Source organism: Homarus americanus, unplaced genomic scaffold, assembly GCF_018991925.1.
Source record: "Homarus americanus isolate GMGI-L3 unplaced genomic scaffold, GMGI_Hamer_2.0 scaffold50281, whole genome shotgun sequence".
Lineage (NCBI taxonomy): Eukaryota > Metazoa > Arthropoda > Malacostraca > Decapoda > Nephropidae > Homarus > Homarus americanus.
Genome location: NW_024742338.1, coordinates 4,779,991 through 4,805,319, shown reverse-complemented (window position 1 = coordinate 4,805,319; position 25,329 = coordinate 4,779,991). Strand labels below are relative to the sequence as shown.

At 35.3% G+C, this 25,329-nt stretch overlaps 1 protein-coding gene across 2 annotated transcripts in view; it reads right to left on the bottom strand.

Moving 5' to 3' along the window:
- LOC121876811 (nicotinamide/nicotinic acid mononucleotide adenylyltransferase 1-like) overlaps positions 1–25,329 on the bottom strand; it is a 162,915-nt gene that overhangs the window by 37,251 nt on the left and 100,335 nt on the right. Inside the window, exon 8 of one of the 2 annotated variants that reach the window (XR_006090819.1) lies at positions 17,580–17,707. The gene's annotated coding sequence lies outside the window, so the exon portion shown is untranslated. The remainder of the gene's footprint in view (positions 1–17,579; positions 17,708–25,329) is intronic. The other variant, XR_006090820.1, reaches the window with a different exon arrangement.

Sequence of the window (25,329 nt, the reverse complement as noted above, 5' to 3'; positions counted from 1 at the left end):
ACCAGCATCACGTCGAGGCGATGGAGAAGGCCCAGCCACTGCAGCCGGAGTGAATGAATTTTTCGATTATTAAAGTTTAATACTTTTTTTTACAGTAAATAAAGACTGTCAGTGTATGTTGAAAGAATCATAGAATGTAATTGTAAACTAATGTATAATTTCATTTCTCATTTATGTGTTAATTTAATTAGGATTTTTTTGTGTCAATATATTTGGTTATGCTAAGTACTGCATAAGTTCATAACCAGGATGTCATCCAAGGTGTGCGCCAAACAAAATTGTCTAAAAACTTACTTTTCATTAAAGTTTAGAGTTTTCTGTTTATTTACATGACTAAGACCAACAATAAGTTATATAAAAATGCACTGGTATAATGATTAAGACCAAAAATAAGTTACTGTATATAAAAATGCACTGGCATAATGTGTATGTGGTTGGTATTGCATATTTACATGAGTAATGAATAAGGCCGATAGGTTGTATGAGAATGCAAATTAATTATTTGTGAAATTGTGTACAGTGTACACCTTGATAAGATGATTATCATCTGATCTTGGCATGATGCTATTTGCTACCTATGCTATACAGTACTATAGTTTTTGGATTCGTTTAATACTTTCTGTCTTTTCGTACAATAAATAAAGATTATAAAGTGTAGGTTGAAACTTGAATGTAAACTAATGTTTAATTTCATTTGTTCATTTAATTATTTGTGTACACCTTGATCATCATCTGATCTTGACATGCTATACCTTTTTGGAAAGCTCTATGTCTAAGCTACAAGACAACATATGGAAATTTCAGCTCTCTAGGTCTGTTTTAAGGGTTTTAGAGCCAAAAAACAAACAAACCGAAGCTAAATTCATATAATAAAAGTTAGCGGTCAGCGTTAGCTAGCGCTAATTTTTTTAGCTGTTTAGCGGTTTAGCGTTAGCGAAGTTAACTTTTTAGTTAGCGGATTAGCGGTTAGCGAAGCTAACTTTTCGTTTAGCTGTGCCCACCACTGGTTAAATTGAAGTGTTTTGTATATTTATTATCATATTATATTATTTTCATTCATAAATGTGCTTGCATTACGTCTTTTTGCAGAAGATATTTCCTTGGGAACGTATCTTCAATTATATAATGGATGTCAATGAGAAAATTGGTTTCGCTTTACGGAATTTCACGTTACGGACAAATTTTCAAGGACACGTACCTTCCGTAACCCGGGGTATGCCTGTAATACTGTACTGTACATGGAATACTGTTCTGAAAACTGCAAGTAATCACAGAGTCAAGTAAACCCAAACACCTCACTACTGGTACTGTATGCATCTCCTGTACCCTCACAGTACAGTACTGTACCCACAGACTTAATGCCTCTTACACAAATCTATTATGAGCAGACAGACATATCTCTGCCACCAGTGCAGAGGGGCACAGATGAGGAACTGTATCATCACTGTTGATATCAGTCATTATACGCATGTTTTGAAAATATTCACAACGAAAGAAAATTCAGAAACAATTAATTTGACTCGGGTTATAGTATGTGGAACCTTCTCATTATCACAAAATGCAGACCTGCCATGGGTAAACCTTATTGAGGTGTAACACAGACCTGTCAAGGGTACATCTCACTCAGGGTATAACTGAGGCTAGCAAGTAAACAAGTGCTGAGACCCAAACTATTATACTGTACTCTTATTATACAACTCAAAACAACCTCACCAACCAACTCAGGGGTTATGCATTTTTCTCTTGTAGAAAAAAGAGCACACAGTAACCCCTAAAAGCAATCATTTTGTAAAGACTTCCATCCTGAGCTCAGAAGAAGCACTTAGACAAAGATAATAAATCCTGACTCCTTATTTGATCATTCAACCTGCTGTTCATGCATGGGTATGGGATTCCCCCTTGTGTATAGAGCTATCTTAAAAAGACAGGCAGAGTTACTATGGTGGCACTGATGCACCTTGTGACACTTGATGCTAAGTCAGCCCAACATAACTAATTTGTCAATGAGAAAAAAAAAAGAGATTTAAATTGAAGCACAACTCTAGTACAAAGAAACAATAAAACAGCATACAGTAATACTGTACCTCGGTTTACGCGGTTCTCGTTTTCGCGTTTCCACATTTACGTGGTACCCCGCCAGAACCAGAATGCCCAATTTACGCGGTGCATCTACTCATATACGCGGGAAGCAGCGCGGGCAGGGTGCGCACAAGGTCGCCCAGTCATCAAAACATTACCGAGTTCTTCACCCGCCACCCACCACAGCCGGCCCAAGTCAGTGATAGTGAGGATATGGACTTATATGGACTTTGAGGGGTTTGACAAAGAGGCCCTGCAAGCCTCTGTGGTGGATAGTGATACAATTGATACAAGTGATACAGGTGAGGGCCAATAATTAATCTGCCCTCTGCTTCGGAACCAACCCCCCCATCCCTGTGTGCCCAGCCATCTTTTCTACTAATGTAAGTGTTAAAAAACCTCATATTATTGATATTTCTCTTAATTATTAATTGTGTGTGCATACCATCATAAAATTAAGATGTTATTTTTACTACAACGTAGGTATTGAGTCTGAAAAAGTGTAGCTTGGGAGTCAGCCCAGTCTCTATTTCAATTAATCCCATATGTTCTGTTATTCCATTTACACATTTCTTGTTTTACGCGCTACTCCACGGGTTCAACTGACCGTGTAAATCGGGGTATTACTGTATACTGTAACAGTCTACCTTCAAGTCCGTGCTTTAATTAATAAAGCACGGACTTGCAGGTAGACTCACATTTTTAATATAATTTTTCTGATTATTTGTGAGAGTATTTTCCCATAATTATTTATTTGTATGTGTTTTGTGTGTGTGTGTCTACACACACATATACAGTATACAATACAGGTAAAGAAAATTACTGTCTCTAGAACGAATGGCTCCCTGTCCCAGCCACAAAAATGCAGGCAACTTTAAAACTACCCCAGACATTCTTGGGTACATCCTGAGTGTTATCCGCGAATAATAGAGGACCGCAAAATAAAAATCCGTGAATTTGGGGGGCCCCTGTAATGCCAGTCTGAAAACTAGCAGGTTTAGTAAGTGAAGTTATTAATGTATAAATTTCCTTTATGGCTGAAGAAGGTAATGAAGTACTGTGAGTTAATATGTTCAAATTGATCCTTTTGACCCAATCGCCCTAAGTTCACACTGGACTTAATGCCAACCATTGGTTCATTGATCCAGAACCAAAAGGGTAAAAAGTACTGCTTGTGGCAACTTTTTCATTGTTCAGCTTTGTTGGTCTGGATATTGTAACCTGCTGTTTATTTAGTACTGTACGTAGAGTATAACAGTACTACAGTGATCCCTCGGTTAACGAGCGCCTCGGTTAACGAATTACCTTCCATAAGATTCTTGACTTCGGTTAACGAGCATTCCCTCGATTAATGAATTCCTTACGAGCGCCCCTCAACATGTTTTCGCTTGCACACTAGCTGTCATATTAGTCCGCCAATACAGTAATCGGTTCTATGGCTTAAATTCCTTACTATTTTAGTAAATATCAAGAAGTTTGTACAATTCAATAATTTTAAAAGTCTTATATTAAATTTTTTAGTAATTTTAACAATTATTTAACATAATTTAAGTACAGGGAACTAGTTTTTAGCGTGCCAAACAGCCTGTCAACACACCATACAGGCATCAGTCTCTGTGTCTTTTCAGTGGCGGTAACATCTTGCTTCAGACTCTCTTCAACATAAATGCTTTTTTTCTGTATCCAGTCAAATAATTGGTCATTTTGAAATTTATTTTACATATTGACAATATATAGCGCAGTGCAGTGTTGATTTAGAGAAAATAATCTCGAATTACACCAAGAGAACTAAAATTTTATAGGTGAAATGGTGCCATGGGGTGACTTCTCTTCCACCCCAATGCCTTCTATTCTCCCTTCTCCTCCACCCCCATTCTAATTCCCATCATCATCATCATCATCATCATCATCATCATCATCCAGGAGCCTTCTACATACACACCTCAAAGTAAGTGTACTTTACTACCTTTTTTGTTGACTTTAGGCAATTTTCGGTGAGCTGGAACCAATTACCCAAAAACCTATTGAAACAATGGTTTCGGTTAACGAATATTTTGGTTAACGAGCAACCTTCTAAAACGAATTGTGCTCGTTAATCGAGGGACCACTGTACTGTAATGTATGTCCTCACCAAAAGGCAGTGAGTGGGTGTTTAGTGCAAGCATTTTAACACATTCACTTTTCTAAGTACAGTTGTACCCCACTTAACGCGGTCAATTGAACCCAGAGGGTCCCGCGTTAAGTGAACAACAGAACATATGGGATTAATTCCAATAGAAACCGGCCCGACCCCCAAACTCCACTTTTTGAAGGCACATACCTATGTTGTAGTAAAAATAACATCTTAATTTTATGATGGTACATGCACACAATTAATACTTAAGAGAAATAGAGAAATACAGTCGCCAAGTTAATGTCCATTCAAATAATGGACTCAACTCCCTCCCCCTCTCACACTACACTGCCGGCTCTTCCCTCTCAGAGAAATTTTTGGGGGAAAACCACTAAATTTTAATAAATAATACCTCAAACTAAAGTTAGGATAATACAATTGACATTGCTGGATTCCTTGTAAGACCAGGAATATTTTGAATATAAATGTCATATATTTTGCACAAAAGATAACATAGTTACCTAGAGAAAAAATTTTATCTAAAATTTGTATGTTTAATGCAAAATATATGATGTTTATATTCAAAATGATCACCAAATTATAAGAATTCCAGCAATGTAAATTATATTCTGACCGGGTAATTTGTATGAATTTTATGAGCTAAAACAAATATCTTCAGTTAATAAAAAAAAAATAATCTTCACGACACTATCTGTCAATCAAAGTACCCCACCTTGCCTCCCCCCCTCTTCCAACCGCGCGGTCAGTCCCAACCCTCCCCCCCACCCCCCACCAATCCTCCCTTCCAGAGTTTTTAACATTTAGTATTAAATAATACCTCAGATTAAAGTTAGGATAATATAATTGACATTGCTGGATTCCTTGTAAGACCAGGAATATTTTGAATATAAATGTCATATATTTTGCACAAAAGATAACATAGTTAATTTGAGAAAAATTTTTATCTAAAATTTGTATGTCTAATGCAAAATATATGATGTTTATATTCAAAATGATCATCAAATTATAAGAATTCCAGCAATGTAAATTATATTCAGACCGGGTAATTTGTATGAATTTTATGAGCTAAAACAAATATCTTCAGTTAATAAAAAAAAATAATAATTCTTCACGGGGTAACAGATGGTCGGTCGGTCCCTCCCTCCCCCCCACCCCCCACCAACCGTCCCAAGGAGATGTGTGGGATAACCACTAAATTTTAATAAATAATACCTCAAACTAAAGTTAGGATAATATAATTGACATTGCTGGATTCCTTGTAAGACCAGGAATATTTTGAATATAAATGTCATATATTTTGCACAAAAGATAACATAGTTACTCTGAGAAAATTTTTTATCTAAAATTTGTATGTCTAATGCAAAATATATGATGTTTATATTCAAAATGATCACCAAATTATAAGAATTCCAGCAATGTAAATTATATTCTGGCCGGGTAATTTGTATGAATTTTATGAGCTAAAACAGGCAGTCAGGCAGGGTGGCGGGTGGGGCAAATCTAAAAATAGCGTCTCGTCTCGAGCCGGACACTCACCGCGTATATGTGGAAAAAATCCGTGTTAAGTGAAAGTTCAGCTCTGGCGAGGCACTGCGTATATGATAAAACGCGTTAAGTGAAACCGCGTTAGGCGGGGTAATACTGTACACTACTATTTATGAAATGTAAGAATATCTAGGTATTGTATAATATTTTAAAAAAGACAAAAATATCTTAACAGCACTGTGATATTAGCCTCTACGGTATAGTACAATATATGAAGCTAGTAGATTATATGGATTTTCTTTGTTAATAAAACAGCACTGTTCAACAGTACAAAGTTTTAGTACCCCATATCAATTTCATATGGTTTGCATAGTCTAACTTAAGAGGCTAATAACCTGTCTTTAAGGCGGCATCACATGGGCACTTGTACCGCCAATTTTCATTCTTGTCTAGTACGGTACTAGCGGCTGGAGTTTCATATGCCAACAGTTAATTTCTCCGGCACGATGTGCTGGTCCTGAAATCGTAGCTGGCAATTCTCGGGAGTTAAAAAGAGAACCCCTGTTGTATCATATTAAAAGTTAAAGAAATTGTTAATTAAGTCAGTTTATGCAGTTCAGGTTCAAGCTTTTTTTCTTTTTGTTAGCCAAGAACGAATCCACAAGCGTTTCTTTTTACGTTTAAACTTAACACAACAGTATAAAGCAAAAAGTCGTAAGAGCTAACATTTCATCCTCAAAGTCTTCAAAGGCATCCATCTTGTTATTGTTTTGGTTTGGCTCCAGCAGCAACAGTACTCCCGTCTTGTGAACACGCTTCTTAAATATTACGGGTAAGACCACTGCCACTAGTGAAAAATGCTGATACAGTACAAGTGCCCGTATGACACCACTTTGAAAGTAGAGTAGAGTAGAGTACAGGTTCTAAAGTGTAGAAAATTCCTTCAATATTTAGAAAAAGCTCAATTTTTCAACTTGTATTGGGGAAGGTAACACTTCCACCTAGGTTTGACACAATGTTTATAAATAAAGATTAAAAAAAAAAATGACTTCCAGAGAAAGCTTAATAATGAGGTGTACATCTTGTGGTTCATAATTATTTAACTCTTGAAGATTATTAGTACAGTACTGACATAATTTTTCAATTAATACTATCATTCTCAAGAAAAATATTTCACAATTATTACAAAACACTCGACCAAAGGTTTAACTAAATGGTTTGATTATGACATTACAGGTACTATAAAAGTGAAAAATAAGGAAAAGCAACTGATGTTAGTCATTGGAACTATTACTGCACATTAAATTTAATATGGCTGGTACAGTACAGCATTAGTGATCATTTCCCCAGTCACTGTCTACATCTACCATAACTTGTGGCATTCCCGAGTTTATTCAACACTACAGTACAGTACAGTACACGTTTCTGGACCAATTGGCAACTCTTATTGTCTAGTTAGTAGCAACTGCAATAAAGTTACCAAATATCTTTTTTACTTGGAAATGTAAGAGTTGCAGATGGAGACATTACTGGAAATCATTCATACTTAATTAATGCCTATCACTGTCTCAGTGTTAGAATACTGTGATTATCTAAGTCAAGTTGTTGGCTACATGACACAACAAGTGACTGTATACTTGGCAGTTATAGTCACCATTCATTAAATGCTCAAGTTCATTGAGCCTCAGCTGGTGTTAATTTATAATATTATAAATTACACAACTGCATATACTGTAACTTGTTTGTTTTCTACTTCTATATTTTGTCATATACAAAAACTTTCCCCCTATTAATTAATTATTAGGAGTAATAGGTATTACTACTGTACAGTACTAAGGTTAGCATAATACACTATCTATGAATATGAAAAATTATAAATCTACAGGAATGTGACCATTCTAACTGACTTATTATTACTCCTAAGAATTCAAGTATAAATACTGTAATATGTTTACATATAATTTATACTGTAGATAGAAAACTGCATTACATTTTTAAAATTTATGAATTATCCATGTTTTTACAAGCTGTCAACCCATATCAAATTATATACTGTACAGACATAATTGAAATACTGTATAAGATAAAAAATTATCCTTTAGGTAACCTCTTAAACATGAGCAATAACAACTAACAGTCTCGTGCCATGGCTATACTGTACAGTACAGCATACTGTATAAAGTACGTTACTTATATTTAATATTATTTATAGTCTTTTGAACAGTGAAGCCCTTACCACAATGTACAGTTGAGGTATATCTGGCAGCCCATTAACACTAAAGCGACAACAGTAAGCATCAGAGGACACTATGGTAAGCTTACACACTCAATAATTGTAACAGATTCTAATAACAAAATTACTGCTAGTGCAATTGATATCCTACAATATTTATGTTATGGCACTAGTGTACAAGGTGCTGAGTGCTGCTCTTAAATAATAAACTTTTAATGTGATAAGAATATTGCCATTCAGTATACAGTACAGTGCAGTGCAGTGCTTGCTTACGCATTACTGTACCAATATGTGACACCATATTTTCCTTTCCCCCCAAAAAAGGTTAACTGTAATTAAAACTTTTGCAAATTGTATAAATATGAGTGTACTGTACTCTACTGTATTAAGGACCTTCCAGCAGGTGATAAGCCCTGAGAGTGTACAGTATTATACAGTAGTTACAGTACAGTGCAGTGTGTTAAGACACACCAGTACCGTAGACATGCACTAAGGTTTTCACTGAAGAATCATACCCTCTTGTTATTATGAAGGATTTAGGTAAGTTTCCAAATTTGTTTTGCACAGAACTTTCTATGTTCTTTGCAGCTATCAGCATGACCAACCCTAAAACTATTCATAATGCCTGGCACAACTTAATGTGTGGAGTGAAGAGCAACTTGCAATAATGAATTAATAATAATAACTACCACATTATATATTGCAAATTCAAATTGTATTGTACTTTGAATTATATAAATTTGTGATATACTGTACTGCACATGTACTGTAGTGACAAAGAAGCATCTAGTGCACAGTACAGTACAATACCTCAATAGACCTGTGTGCAGTATCTCACTACGTATCACCATTTCTTTGATAATATCTCACTATCACTATTTCTTTGATAATATTTCACTATCACCATTTCTTTGATAATATGAGTTTAATTGTCTTTTAAAACTGACCACTCATTAATGAATTCTTAAACCTATTCAAATTGGCATTTCATTAACAGCGGAAAAAAAATTCTGATTCACATTGTGAATATTAACACGTCTACAATACAGTAATTTGATTCCTGACAGCAACACTGCTTTGTTCTCAAGACAACAAACACAATCAATTGAAGAACCTTATTGCTTCATACTAATGCTACGAGTTTTTCATAAAACCTATTCTGAAAATTAAAGAATACTATAATATTAATATAATGTTTTATAAGAAAGGAATGGTAGAGAAAATTTTTTGAAAAATGGTAACAAATGTGTGATTATTTTTTACCTTTATTGCAAATTTTATTGTCATTATATCCACCATTATTATCACTGGATATAATTCTTCATTAACAAAATATTTTTGTCTGAAGACTATTGCCACAATAAGACAGAGACTGAGGGCCTCCACACGTAGGTCTTGGTTAATATTGTTCCCTTTAATACAAGTATAAGTTCTTAAGAAAAAATGAACAACCTTGGAATGAATTATTATGCAATAACATGCAAAAGCCAAGCAGCAAAATGCAGGTGAACAGCAAATTTTACGACCAAATTTTATACAATGCCTTTGATTAGGTAAAACACCTCATGAAGAACTTTTCTGAAATTCTGTATCAAAACAACTTCTCAGAAATCAAAATATCATATTCTGTATTAGGCTTGACACATAACTTGGCACAGTACATTATCTTACATATCTTACACAGTCAGTTTTCCTTAACACATAACAAATAAAAACTACCAATAATATGAAAGCGAAAGTGGGTCCCACGTTGGTCCCATGTCAGTGTTCTTCAACCTCCTACCTCGTAGCCCCTTAATTAATGGTTGCTACAATGCTATTTTTTTATAATGCGGTGTTTTCCAGGAACATAACTACAGTACAAGGGGTCGTTGTTATAAGTGGTTAATAGGGACGAGAAAAAAGCCACTGATAATGAAACTACTGTACTTATGAAGGTGAATTATTTCCCATAAGAATTAATAAGAATAGGGTCTAAGCAGGACCATCACAGTGTAAGTGACACTCATATATATACAGCTAGACCCCGACTTACGACTGCTTGGACTTACGACAGCCGCAGTTGTGACCATTTTTTTTTTTCAAATTTTTTTTTCAAATGACTCACGCATTTTCTATACCGAAACGTTTCCAGTTAATGTAGTCTCCATGTATAATTAGAAAATTATGGGGGCCCCATATGCATTCAGCTGACTACATTAAAGGTAAGTGCTCAGTCACACTGTATCCATTCCTCATTATTTATTACTTTCACTGTACTGTATCCATTCCTCATTATTTATTACTTTTACTGTACTGTATTTCATTGTAGATTTTTTATTTAAAAAAAAAATAATTTTTTTTTTTTTATCTATGTCGGACTTACGACCATTCGGACTTACGACCTGGATTTGGGTCCCTAACCCCGTCGTAAGTCGGGGTGTAGCTGTGTGTGTGTATGTATGTATGTATGTATGTATGTATGTATGTATGTATATATATATATATATATATATATATATATATATATATATATATATATATATATATATATATATATATATATATATATATACACAGTCAACCCTCACTTTACGCGGTCCCACAGTTTCCACGTTTACGCGGTGCCCTGCCAGAACCCAGGATGCTCACATTCCGCGGTGGGTGTACCCCTTTACACGGGTGAAGTATAATTTTTTTTAATTTAGCTCATAAAATTCATACAAATTATCCGGCCAGAATATAATTTACATTGCTGGAATTCTTACAATTTGATGATCATTTTGAATATAAACATCATAGATTTTGCATTAGACATACAAATTTTAGATATAATGTTTACTCTTGAGTAAATATGTTATCTTTTGTGCAAAATATATGATATTTATATTCAAAATATTCCTGGTCTTACAAGGAATCCAGCAATGTCAATTATATTATCCTAACTTTAGTCTGATTTATTATTTATTACTAAAAAGGTAAACAGTCTGGTATTCCCACACATTTATCTAGTAGGGACGGTTGGTGGGGGGTGGGGGGGAGGGAGGGAGGGACCGGCGACCGACCATCTGTTACCATGTGAAGAATTTTTTTTTTTTATTAACTGAAGATTTTTATTTTAGCTCATAAAATTCATACAAATTACCCGGCCAGAATATAATTTGCATTGCTGGAATTCTTACAATTTGGTGATCATTTTGAATATAAACATCATATATTTTGCATTAGACATAAAATTTTTAGATAAAATGTTGAATCTGAGTATGTTATCTTTTGTGAAAAATATATGACATTTATATTCAAAATATTCCTGGTCTTACAAGGAATCCAGCAATGTCAATTATATTATCCTAACTTTAGTTTGAGGTATTATTTATTACTATACCTGGTTTTCCCCCAAAAATTTCTCAGAGAGGGAAGAGCCGGCAGTGTAGTGTGAGAGGGGGAGGGAGTTGAGTCCATTATTTGAATGGACATTAACTTGGCGACTGTATTTCTCCATTTCTCTTAAGTATTAATTGTGTGCATGTACCATCATAAAATTAAGATGTTATTTTTACTACAACATAGTTATGTGTCGTCAAAAAGTGGAGTTTGGGGGGTCGGCCTGGACTCCATTTCAATTAATCCCATATGTTATGTTATTCACTTTACGCGTTTCTCACTTTCCGCGGTACCCTCCGGGTTACATTAACCGCGTAAAGTGAGGGTTAACTGTATATATATATATATATATATATATATATATATATATATATATATATATATATATATATATATATATATATATATATATATATATATATATATATATATATATATATATATATATATATATCACAAGTGATAGTGAAGCTATGGACTTTGAGGGGTTTGACAAAGAGGCCCTGCAAGCCTCTGTGGTGGATAGTGATACAATTGATACAAGTGATACAGGTGAGGGCCAATAATCTGCCCTCTGCCTCGGAACCAACCCCCCATCCCCGTGTGCCCAGCCATCTTTTCTACTAACGTAAGTGTTAAAAAACCTAATATTATTTCTATTTCTATTAATTGTGTGTGCATACCATCATAAAATTAAGATGTTATTTTGACTACAAGGTACATATTGAGTCGGAAAAAGTGGACTTTGGGGGTCGGCCCAGTCTCTATTTCAATTAATCCCATATGTTCTGTTATTTCATTAACGCGTTTCTGGTTTTACGCGGACCTCCACGGGTTCAATTGACCGCGTAAATGCAGACTATACTGTGTGTATACATATATATATATATATATATATATATATATATATATATATATATATATATATATATATATATATATATATATATATATATATATATATATATATATATATATATATATATACACAGACAGACCCCGACTTACGACTGCTTCGACTTACGACCGTCGGGACTTACGACCGACTCAGATTTTTTATTAAAAAAATTTTTTTTTTTTTTCTTCAAATGACACGCATTTTCTATACCGAAACGTTTCCAGTTAATGTAGTCTCCATGTATAATTAGAAAATTATGGGGGCCCCATGTGCATTCAGCTGACTACATATATATATATATATATATATATATATATATATATATATATATATATATATATATATATATATATATATATATATATATATATATATATATATATATATATATATATATATATATATATATATATATATATATATAAACAGTGAACCCTCATTTTACGAGGTTAATTCAACCCACGGCGGCCCACGTAAAGTGAGAAACGCGTAAAGTGAACAATATAACATATGGGATTAATTGAAATAGAGACCGGGCCGACCCCCAAACTCCACTTTCTCAGACACAATACCTACGTTGTAGTAAAAATAAATTCTTAATTTTATGATGGTATGCACACTCAATTAATAATTAAGAGAAATATCAATAATATTAGGTTTTTTAACACTTACATTAGTAGAAAAGATGGCTGGGCACACGGGGATGGGGGGTTGGTTCCGAGGCAGAGGGCAGATTATTGGCCCTCACCTGTATCACTTGTATCAATTGTATCGCTATCCACCACAGAGGCTTGCAGGGCCTCTTTGTCAAACCCCTCAAAGTCCATATAAGTCCATATCCTCACTATCATTATCACTATCACTGACTTGGGCCGGCTGTGGTGGGTGGCGGGTGAAGAACTCGGTAATGTTTTGATGACTGGGCGACCTTGTGCGCACCCTGCTCGCGCCGCTTACACAACATGGTGGATGGCGGGAGAGGGTGGGAGAGATGGCGGGAGGTTTGGATCCAAAAATGGGGCGGCTCGCCAGCCGCTCACCGCGTAAAGGGGTACAAGCACCGCGGAATGTGAGCATTCCGGTTTCGGCAGGGTGCCGCGTAAACGTGGAAACGCGGAATGTGGGACCGCGTAAAGTGAGGGTTGACTGTATATATATATATAGGCCCTATTCTTATTAATTCTTATAAGTACAATAATTTCATTATCAGTGGCTTTTTGGGGGTCCCTATTAACCACTTATAATTCCTCTTAACATTAGGGACTTTTTATGTGGAGTTACACAATTCTTTTACCACTTAAGTGCAAAACCACTTATAACGGGGACCCCCTGTACCACATTATAGGAGAACTAACTATGAATTAGTATTACATCTTTATTCTATGTTTAGTGAAATACAGTACTGGAGGCTGGTAAGGTCTATACATTTCCCTCATCTTTTAAACTGAGAAAACTTACACAACATTTACCATTAATGTAAGATAGTAAGCTGATAAGTGGTGAAAAAATACAAAATCTTCCATATCTCAAAAAAAATTTATACAGTTTTTGGACTCTTTGTTAAAGCAGATTTTCATAACTAGAGCAATACCATTACAGTACAGTACTTATTAAATATTATCTCACAATATGGCAAGAGTACTTTATCATACAGTAAACCCTCGACGGACTAAATGGAGGAAGGCCGTTCTCGCTAAAGCCGAAAATCAGTTAAAACCAATTGCCCAAAAATTATTTCAAACTAAAGGGGGTAAAAAGGGGTTTGAAATACCAGATATTTCGAAACAGGAGGAGATTTTATTACTTATTACAGTATTGTATAAATTTGAAATACATTTCTAATAATGAAATATTTTACATTAATCCACCAATAATGCATAAGTTATGTTCTTAAAATTCCTTGTTGAAAAAGAATAATTTTTGATGTACAGTACTGTATTTTGTTCATATATATACACACTAGCCTCTGTTCAGGTCACTAGAATCACCCTAAAAAGTAGATACAGTAGTTTTTTGTGTGTGTGCACTGACTTGTATTATTTTTGCCCTAGCAATGGTGTTCCACCCAAGTCTCTCCGTCCACCATACACTCACCATAAAGCTTTGGGGTGGAAACCCGTCGATACTTAATGCATAATGTGTGATAATGATTGTTTACCGCTCTCATTTTTCAATAATTTTCAACTTTTCTGATTTTCTTTATTACAAACAGTACAGGGAGCCTCATCATCATATGTTGTACCAATATACGTATATCATTTCACATAATATGTAATTAACAAATAGAGGAAGAAATTTCCATCGTACGTCCTTTATTTCACATATAAGTCATCTGCATCATCCACTGTATTATACCGAGTCTGTGTATCCGAATATGATGCATAAAGTGTTAAAAACATCAAATATAGAGCAAAAAAACCATAAGTAATTAAAGTACCATACAAGTGTTAAGTTTCTCCCACACCAAAACACATCAGTCACCCCCAACACAACTGTGTGCTAATGCCACTATTATATGTAAGTAAAGACCCAATTTGGAGAAAAGTCATCTCAATGTGCGAGTGTGCCTTATGACTAAAGAAAATTCTGTTCTGTATATTGTACAATAACATAAAGATATAACAAATTAAGAGAGTACAGGTATATTCTATGTGGCAGGAGTGTACTGTATCTGAGAGTAGCAGATGGTTTGGCAACATACCATACTTTTACTTTACTTTTATCCTCCTTGCCACTGATTGGCTCTTTAGCCACTTGGGCAGTCAGTCACATCTCTGTTATGCACTGTTGGCAAGTACTGGGCATGAATTGGCTCCTGAATGTATCTGAACCTGCTCCAGTGTTGGTCAGGTCTGGCCTTGAATGAGCTCACATTCAGTGCTGTCACAACACTCTCTGGCAAGTTGTTCCAAGAGTTAACAATTCTCACTCCCAAAAATTTTTTGCCCTCACAGTTTTTTGCACTTGTGGCTTTTTCAACCTTGAGCTGTGACCCCTTGTAGGGCAGGCATCCACCAGCTCCAGGATACATACACTCGACTGAGTAGTGTCCCCAGAGATGTTTGTACACTTGAATTAGGTCACTCCTTGCCATGACTCACCAGACTACTGTATATCTAACCACAGATATTTAGATCACATAAATATTTAAACACCAAAAAATGATAGTTAGAAAACCTTATTCTGCTCTAATACAATGGAGGTTTGCATGTAAAGAAGGGCGAAACAAAAATTACAAAACTATGCTTAGGCGAGTAGCTGAGGACAGGTGGTGGAGGATGGTGGGGGAGGAGGGAGGGAGTACTGTACTGGCTGGTCTGAGTGGACAACTCTCCCGCGCTTGTCAGCCCTCGATCCTTTTATAACGACAGTATAAAATTTCACAAAAGCTCTCATATTATTTAGGTTCATTTGGTGCCGGGTGAATAAAATATAATAGTAAAATAATAAATTTCCCCCCAAAATATCCCACACTCAACCACAAATGACTTATTACGCCATATTTTTTTCCCAGTCTCTTGTTTACAGAGCAGTAACAACTGATCATTCTTAGCCTCTCTCACAATGTTGCCAGCACTCACCACCTCTCAAGCACCACAGTTTTCACTGCTCAAGAGGGTTGGTGATTACCAGAGGATCTGTCTTCACCACTTAGTAAATAATATTGTAGCGTATTTATCAGCACTTACTAAATATTATTGTAGCATATAATGTCTGCATGTACCAGGGTTTATTCACTTTTCAGTTGTCTAAGTGGTGTACAAGTAGCAAAATCTAGCCACTATGTATCTCTAAAAGTTAATAAATAACTTTGTTCTGAACATATCAAATACTATACAGTATGCTATAATGACCCCATTATAAGCTGATTTGCTGTAAGTTCTCTCTGCAGGAACACATCCTGAGCTTTTACAGGGTATCACTGTAGATCTTTACCCCTAATTAGATTAACTCTTATGCAAAAAAAATCCTCATTACAAAACATTTCACTACAAGTCACATTTCTCTGGAACACATCCCAACATATGATGATGTTATTCCAGGCAGTATTTATGCAGTGACGAACTATCAGACAACTCCTCGAGGATAACGGACATGTCTGTTGTCTTAAGGGTTTGTCCGAAAGGTTTAGGGTGTCCATTATAACTGGAATCCATTATATACAGCAACCATTATAAAGTACCAAGAGTTTACTTTATATGGCAACAGTTTATTTTATTAAAGTTTCTCATTTATTTTATAAAACCTGCTCATGACATAACACAATACTGTACTGTACTTATCTCATTATCTGACAATTATGTAGAAAACTTTATAAAACCTTATCTCAATACTGTACATGTACAATATAAACATGCTGTTCTTTCATCAGATACCTACTGTACAATATATGTACAGTATATTATTTTGTTGTATCATCATCATGATACAGTACAACTCATACAGTACTGCTCATTATCATTGAAACACCCAAACTCAAATAGAGAAGTATGTATACAGTACTGGTGTATTTTCATTATGGTATGTAATAAAAAATTGCTAAAAAATATGATAATGCATACAGTACTGTACTGTACTGTACTGTACTGTACTGTACTGTACATATATTTCCAATTTTTTCGTAAAAAAAATTATAAAAACACTGATACAGTAGATACAATATGTACACAGTCAACTTGAGTTATAAAAAATTATTTCACCTTAAATGTAAAGGTACAGATCAACACAGAGCCTTGAAATTCCCTATTTTCTGGTCTGAATTCATACATACTGGTCTGTGTAAATAAACCCTTCTATCTAGTTACTGTACAATGTTTAAACCTTCTGCCTTTTTGCATTAAGTAGTGTACATTTGACACAGTAAACTGCACAGAAATAATGATGGTACAGTATTTCCAAGAGTACTAGAACCATTCTTTATTAATGAGGGCACAAAGTTGTATCTCAAGGTAGGTGAGTCCTCTAGAGTCTAGTGCACCATAACAGTCTCATGATCCACAACCCCAGACAAAAATGAAAGATATTACTGATTACTGTATCGAACTCCTCTGAGATACTGTATTTCAAGACATATAACACGGAGCAAGTTGATTTAAATTCATTGTACTGTTCTACAAATGCTTACTTACATGGATGAATAAAAGCATTCCTGAATTCTCAAGATTGTACTCTATCACCCTTAACTCAGCCTATTCTTCATATGTCACAGCCTATAAAACCTGTGTTACAGTACTGCATATCTCCGTAAAGAATTTACCTTGCCCCCAGCCACAATGACACCTATACACTTTCTTCACATTTAGAGTCACACACAGTTTATTTTGGTCCAGTATGGCAGCCAATCATTTTTATGGCAACCTATAGAGTTACCAGGTAGTGATATATACCTTGTAAGTTGTAACATCATACTAACATGCTCAGTGAGACTCTTGTGCCATGAGAGAGAGGGTGTGTCACATCTGGTCAGCTGCCCTGAGGTTTCGCTGACTCTCATTGATCAGTAATATTCTTCTGTCTATTGAGGCAGGAGAGAAAAAAAAAAGGAACTGCTTTTAAAACATTCCAAAGATAGTACTGTACCAAAAATAAATTTAGTGAAGATGAAACTAGTGAAATAACAAAACTAACAACGAAATATAAGTGCCAGAGGTGGAAAAATCATCCCATTGGTGACTTGAGCAGGTACAGATAACACAAGTGACAACACATCACACAACTCTGAATGGTCTATACAGCACCACAGTACACGTAATGAAACATGTAATGTATATTTTTGTTGACAACTTTGCTAAATACTGTACAGTATGTATTTTTCTGTCTTACTGCATCAAAAAGGAGAACAAAGTCCACAGGTTAAAGGGTTAATATTGTCATTGTAATGTTATTAATGATAATCTTGTGGGGTGATCAAGCAAAGTGGTTACATACTTTCATTCCTTCCATGCAGCATCACCAAGGGTTGGACTTGCTGTCTTCTTTTTTTTCTTTAAAAAATGATAAGCTATGAATTATGATGATCATATTAGAACATTAAATAAATAAAGAAGATTGTTGTATGTATAGGTTGTGCACTAAATAAGTTTAGTCATATAGTCTCCCTAATAGCAGATTTAAAAGTAAAAGTTGATTAATCCATTCAGCCAGAGAATGACGGGTCATATAATTTAAGCTAACTACAGTTCATATCCCACACTCTCATCATGACCACCATCCTTCACACTCTACCATACTCTCACCATGACCACCATCCTTCACACTCTACCATACTCTCACCATGACCACCATCCTTCACACTCTACCATACTCTCACCATGACCACCATCCTTCACACTCTACCATACTCTCACCATGACCACCATCCTTCACACTCTACCATACTAGATTTGTTAACTTCTGTCTTGATTGAAGTGTAAATACTGTATCCTAATCAGAGTCTGGGTTATAAAGTGTGTCCTTTACAGACCATTATAAAGAATTTAATTTTTTCAATCCTCTTTTCATAGTAATTCGAGACTTCACTTAGTGATCAGTAAATCCCAGTCTGAAGAATCTATGAAAAAGAAACTTCTTACTCAAATTTTACAGTGGAAATGACAAATGAATTAACATTAAGTCAATTTGGATGGGATAATTTCAAATACAGTACACACTGTATGTCAACCCATCTTTATATGAAGGATGCATTTTCCCAAAAGCCTCACATCCTCTTAATTCCACCAGGCTGATCAAGTAGAAACCTCTCTGCCAAGAAAATGCTGAGGCTCCAAGCTCTGAAACCACTAGTCCCAAACACTATTAACCTGCATGGGTTGGGTTGATATTATCCTGTTATTAACCAAAGATGTCTCAGTGACTACTCATCATGCCCTGTAACTGAACATTGGTTATCAAAATGGAGAGCTAATGTGCTAACCACTCTATATGTATGGCAATTCAAACTACAAGAGAGGGTTAGTGGATGACCCACACCTACAGTATAGTTTTAAGAATTGAAGACATGGACAGAAAACCTTGTCCTCTCCAACTCAAAATTGGACCCAGAAATGGAAAATGATTTGGATACAGCAAGACCAACGGGTGAAATTAAACCCTAATGGGCTAAGGTGGAGCCAGTAGAATAATGACACCAGAAATGTCCCAATTCTGATTCCATTTGAAGCACATGGGAAAGAAGGAATAAAGAAAAGAAAATGGGTCCCAGGTACTACAGTCACAGAAATGCATCCAACCCTACTGATTCCTCCTGTGGAATAGATGAAATGCATACAAACTGGGTGATGATTGTCAAGCAATACAAACAAAATCATCATTCACACACAGTACTCCAAGGGGATGAATTCATGACAATGGAACTGATCTCCATTTGAAAGGCTTTCTTCTAATACTGTACTGGACAAGACATACAGTATAATACTGTACTACAAAATGTACTCCCCGACACAAAGCATCTCAGCAAAATGAGAGGCATCTACTGTAAGGGAGAGCTTTGATACTTGGGTGAGCACTTGCTGTAATTGTCCAGGGGAAAGGATAAAGATGAACCATGTAATACACACAACTTGTTACCAAAACGGGATACTCCTTTTCTAAAGATTATCTCCCATTTAATGGAGAAACAACAAGGTAACAATCATTTTTACTCAACCTTATAGGCAAACTCAACCTAAAAGGGGCCTAAAATCCATTATGTTCTATCATAAAGGGAATGAAAACCCAACCCTTTGTGAGAAAACTTGCTTAACCATCATAAATCAGATTTCTACGACTAGGAAACAATCATCATCTTGGCTTAAACTTCTTAAGGTCCCGATCAGTGGCGGCTCGTCGGTAAGCACTGTGGAACTGCAGCACCCCCTATTTCACCCGATATATATGTATTATATAATATATCATATATGTTTATTTATTTATACTTGTACAAGATATTTAAAACTATTATCAATAATCCTTAAACTTAATGTCAATGGCCATCCTCTAATTCAGAGAAAACAACAAAAATCCCTGTATGTGGAACTGTCTTACTCGACAGTTCCAATAACGGGCGTTTGCTTTGCCTCACGCATGAGCGCATGTCCTGGAGGCAAGCGGGGGCGAGCACTGTGGATCACACAGTGCCGATCTGGTTATCAGTGTGGGAGGTAGTGTTTACGCATCATCCTGTGTGGTGCTTACGCGCCGTCTGCTATATCAAGAGTATTTGAATGTGATAAATTGTAGATGATGTGATATCATACTGTATGATATCACATCATCTACAATTTATCACATTCAAATACTCTTGATATAGCAGACGGCACGTAAGCACCACACAGGATGATGCGTATGATTCATACTCAGAGACTACATTTTGTATTCATTGTTTTTTCCAGAAACTTTATTGTGTAGAAGAATTTGAATTAATTAAACATGGCCTCCTTGTTTTCCCAAGAAACAAGTTCTGTGACCGTGAGTGAACTTCAACAACTTAAATTTTCACAGTTGTCTCTTCATGAGAAAGTTGCTATTAAGACAAGAGGCCGTCCCACACCTGATATTCAAATATCTCAGCCAGGAATAAGCAACAGTAAGAGGTATATTCGTAGCTTTCATTCAGAACGGTACCAAAGGAAAAATTGGCTCTGTGGTTGTGAAGTAAAAAATACATTACTTTGTTTTCCGTGTTTGTTGTTTGGAATTGGAAGTGATGTAACTTGGACAAAAGACGGCTTTAGAAATATAAGCAAAATGAAAGAAAAAACTGAAAAACATGAAAAATAAAAGAAACATATTGAAAGCGTGGTTTCACTATCACTTTTAGGAAGCGAAAATATTAAAGAAAAACTTAGTGAAGCCTATAGACTTTCGATCAATGAGCATAACAGGAAGGTTACCAAGAACAGTGAAATTTTATCCAAGATAACAGACTGCATTACATTTTGTGGAAACTTTGAAATTCCTTTACGTGGACATGATGAAAAAGATGATTCAGTAAATCCAGGTGTATTTAGGGGATTAATAAATTTTGCATCTAAATTAGACCCAGATTTAAAGAACCATTTAGAAACAAGTACAGTCTTCACAGGTGTTTCTAAGACTATTCAGAATGAGATACTTGACTGCCTGCTGCAGATATACCATGATGAGATAAAGAAAGAGATTAAAGAAGCTTCATTTGTAGCTGTCATGGCTGATGACACAACAGATGTTTCAGAACACACTCAAGTGGTAATTGTTCTACGGTACGTGCTGAATGAAGAAATATTTGAGCGTTTTTGGGGATTCTTTATTCCAGAAAATCAAACTGCAGATGGCATATCAAAATGTATTCTAGAGCAGTTAGATATAATCCTTCAAGGAAATAGACAAAAACTGATAGCTCAGACATTTGATGGTGCAAATGTCATGAAAGGCAAAAAAGGGGGCATTCAGGCAAAAATAAAAGCAGTTTATAATAATGCACATTTCATTCACTGTTATGCGCACCAACTGAATCTGATAATGAGAAGTGCAGCAAGTATTACGCGGGACTCAAGAATATTTTTCTCTAACGTTTTGGCTATACCAACATTTTTCTCAAGATCACCACAACGTGTATCCATTCTCAATAAGCATATGAACGTCAGCATTCCGCGCCCATCCTCTACAAGGTGGAACTTTAACGTACGGACCGTGAACAAAGTTCATGAAAATTTGCAACCTTTAAAAAGCTGCCTTGCTGAAATCCAATCGACGGTAAATGCAGATCGAACCATTTCAGAAGCAACAGGAATTTTGCACTACCTGAATAATGAAAAATTCATGTTATGGTTGGAGCTTTTTCATCAGATCATGCCTCACGTTGAAGTAATTTACAACCAAATGCAGTCTCGAGAAATTGATGTGTTTAAAGTACATGAATATATAACAAATTTCAAAGCTGCTATTTTAGAAATAAGAAACTTGAAGTACTGTGAGAAACCTTCAAAGACGCTCATGGCTGAAGGAAAGGAAGTATGTGACTGCTTATGTGTTGATATAGTGGAGAGATATTTTCACTAAACAATTAGTAGCTGCTAAATTAGTCAACAAGAAAAGCTTCACTAGTCTTAGGAATAAACTGCCTACACAAGAGATACGATTGACCACTGAGGCATATCCCATGATTGACAAAGACAAATTAGAAACTGAACTTAAGAGTATTCTGCAGTAGGTCCGATATGCATGAATATTGCAGGTTAATTAACCTGCTGAAATTTATCTTGGAAAATAATCTAGATGGTGTTCTTAGTGAGATTATGAAACTGATAAAAATCCTCTTGACAATTCCTATGACTACACCAGAGCCTGAAAGCTGCTTTTCAACATTAAAAAAGAATAAAAACTTTTCTGAGGAGCACTGTGAATCAGGAAAGGCTTAATGCACTTGCAATGATTTCAACGGAGAAAATTTTCTTTAACAGTCATCCAAACATCAATGAGAAAGTTGTTGACCTTTTCGCTCAAAAGAAAACAAGAAGAACGGATTTTATTTTTAAATAAATTTAGATCAAGCTAGACTGGAGTATTTTATCTGTAAGTGTTAAATGTTTTTATTTTTTTTATTTTTACCATACTTTTAATATATATATATATATATATATATATATATATATATATATATATATATATATATATATATATATATATATATCATAATACTTGATTTTTTCACTTAACACGGATTTTTTCATATACGCGGTGAGTGTCCGGCCCAGACGCTACTTTTAGATTTGCCCCACCCGCCACCCTGCCTGACTGCCTGTTTTAGCTCATAAAATTCATACAAATTACCCGGCCAGAATATAATTTACATTGCTGGAATTCTTATAATTTGGTGATCATTTTGAATATAAACATCATATATTTTGCATTAGACATACAAATTTTAGATAAAATTTTTTCTCTGAGTAACTATGTTATCTTTTGTGCAAAATATATGACATTTATATTCAAAATATTCCTGGTCTTACAAGGAATCCAGCAATGTCAATTATATTATCCTAACTTTAGTTTGAGGTATTATTTATTACAAAAAAGTTAAGTATTCTGGTTTTCCCACACATCTCCTTGGGACGGTTGGTGGGGGGTGGGGGGAGGGAGGGACCGACCGACCATCTGTTACCCGTGAAGAATATTTTTTTTTTTTATTAACTGAAGATATTTGTTTTAGCTCATAAAATTCATACAAATTACCCGGTCAGAATATAATTTACATTGCTGGAATTCTTATAATTTGATGATCATTTTGAATATAAACATCATATATTTTGCATTAGACATAAAATTTTTAGATAAAATGTTTAATCTGAGTAAGTATGTTATCTTTTGTGCAAAATATATGACGTTTATATTCAAAATATTCCTGGTCTTACAAGGAATCCAGCAATGTCAATTATATTATCCTAACTTTAATCTGAGGTATTATTTAATACAAAATGTTAAAATCTAAATTTTTCACCCACTCTTCTCTTGAAGGGATGATTGGTGGTGGGGGGGAGGGTTGGGACTGACCGCGCGGTTGGAAGAGGGGGGGAGGCAAGGTGGGGTACTTTGATTGACAGATAGTGTCGTGAAGATTATTTTTTTTTTTATTAACTGAAGATATTTGTTTTAGCTCATAAAATTCATACAAATTACCCGGCCAGAATATAATTTACATTGCTGGAATTCTTATAATTTGGTGATCATTTTGAATATAAACATCATATATTTTGCATTAGACATACAAATTTTAGATAAAAAAATTTTCTGAGTAACTATGTTATCTTTTGTGCAAAATATATGACATTTATATTCAAAATATTCCTGGTCTTACAAGGAATCCAGCAATGTCAATTGTATTATCCTAACTTTAGTTTGAGGTATTATTTATTAAAATTTAGTGGTTTTCCCCAAAAATTTCTCTGAGAGGGGGAGGGAGTTGAGTCCATTATTTGAATGGACATTAACTTGGCGACTGTATTTCTCTATTTCTCTTAAGTATTAATTGTGTGCATGTACCATCATAAAATTAAGATGTTATTTTTACTACAACATAGTTATGTGTCTTCAAAAAATGGAGTTTGGGGGTCGGGCCGGTTTCTATTGGAATTAATCCCATATGTTCTGTTGTTCACTTAAAGCGGATTTCACTTAACACGGGACCCTCTTGGTTCTATTGACCGCGTTAAGTGGGGTACAACTGTATATATACATATATATATAAAATATATATATATATATATATATATAAATATATATATATATATATATATATATATATATATATATATATATATATATATATATATATATATATATATATATATATATACACAGTTGGTCCTCATATTACGCGGTTAATGTAACCCGGAGGGTACCGCGGAAAGTGAGAAACGCGTAAAGTGAATAACATAACATATGGGATTAATTGAAATGGAGTCCGGGCCGATCCCCAAACTCCACTTTTTGACGACACACAACTATGTTGTAGTAAAATATTATCTTAACTTTATGATGGCATGCACACACAATTAATAATTAAGAGAAATATCAATAATATTAGGTTTTTTAACACTTACATTAGTAAAAAAGATGGCTGGGCACACGGGGATGGGCGGTTGGTTCCGAGGCAGAGGGCAGATTATTGGCCCTCACCTGTATCACTTGTATCAATTGTATCACTATCCACCACAGAGGCTTGCAGGGCCTCTTTGTCAAACCCCCCAAAGTTCATATAAGTCCATATCCTCACTATAATTATCACTATCACTGACTTGGGTCGGCTGTAGTGGGTGGCGGGTGAAGAACTGGTCATGTTTTGATGACTGGGCGACCTTGTGCGCACCATTTTCGCGCCTCTTACACAACATGGCGGATGGAGGGAGGTTTGGATCCAAAAATGGCGCGGCTTGCCAGCCGCTCTCCGCGTAATGGGGTTCACGACCGCGGAATGTGAAAATGTTAGGTTCTGGCAAGGCACCGCGTTAACGGTGAAACGCGGAATGCGGGACCGCGTAATATGAGGACCAACTGTATATATATACAGTTAACCCTCACTTTACGCGGTTAATGTAACCCGGAGGGTACCGCGGAAAGCGAGAAACGCGTAAAGTGAATAACATAACATATGGGATTAATTGAAATGGAGTCCAGGCCGAT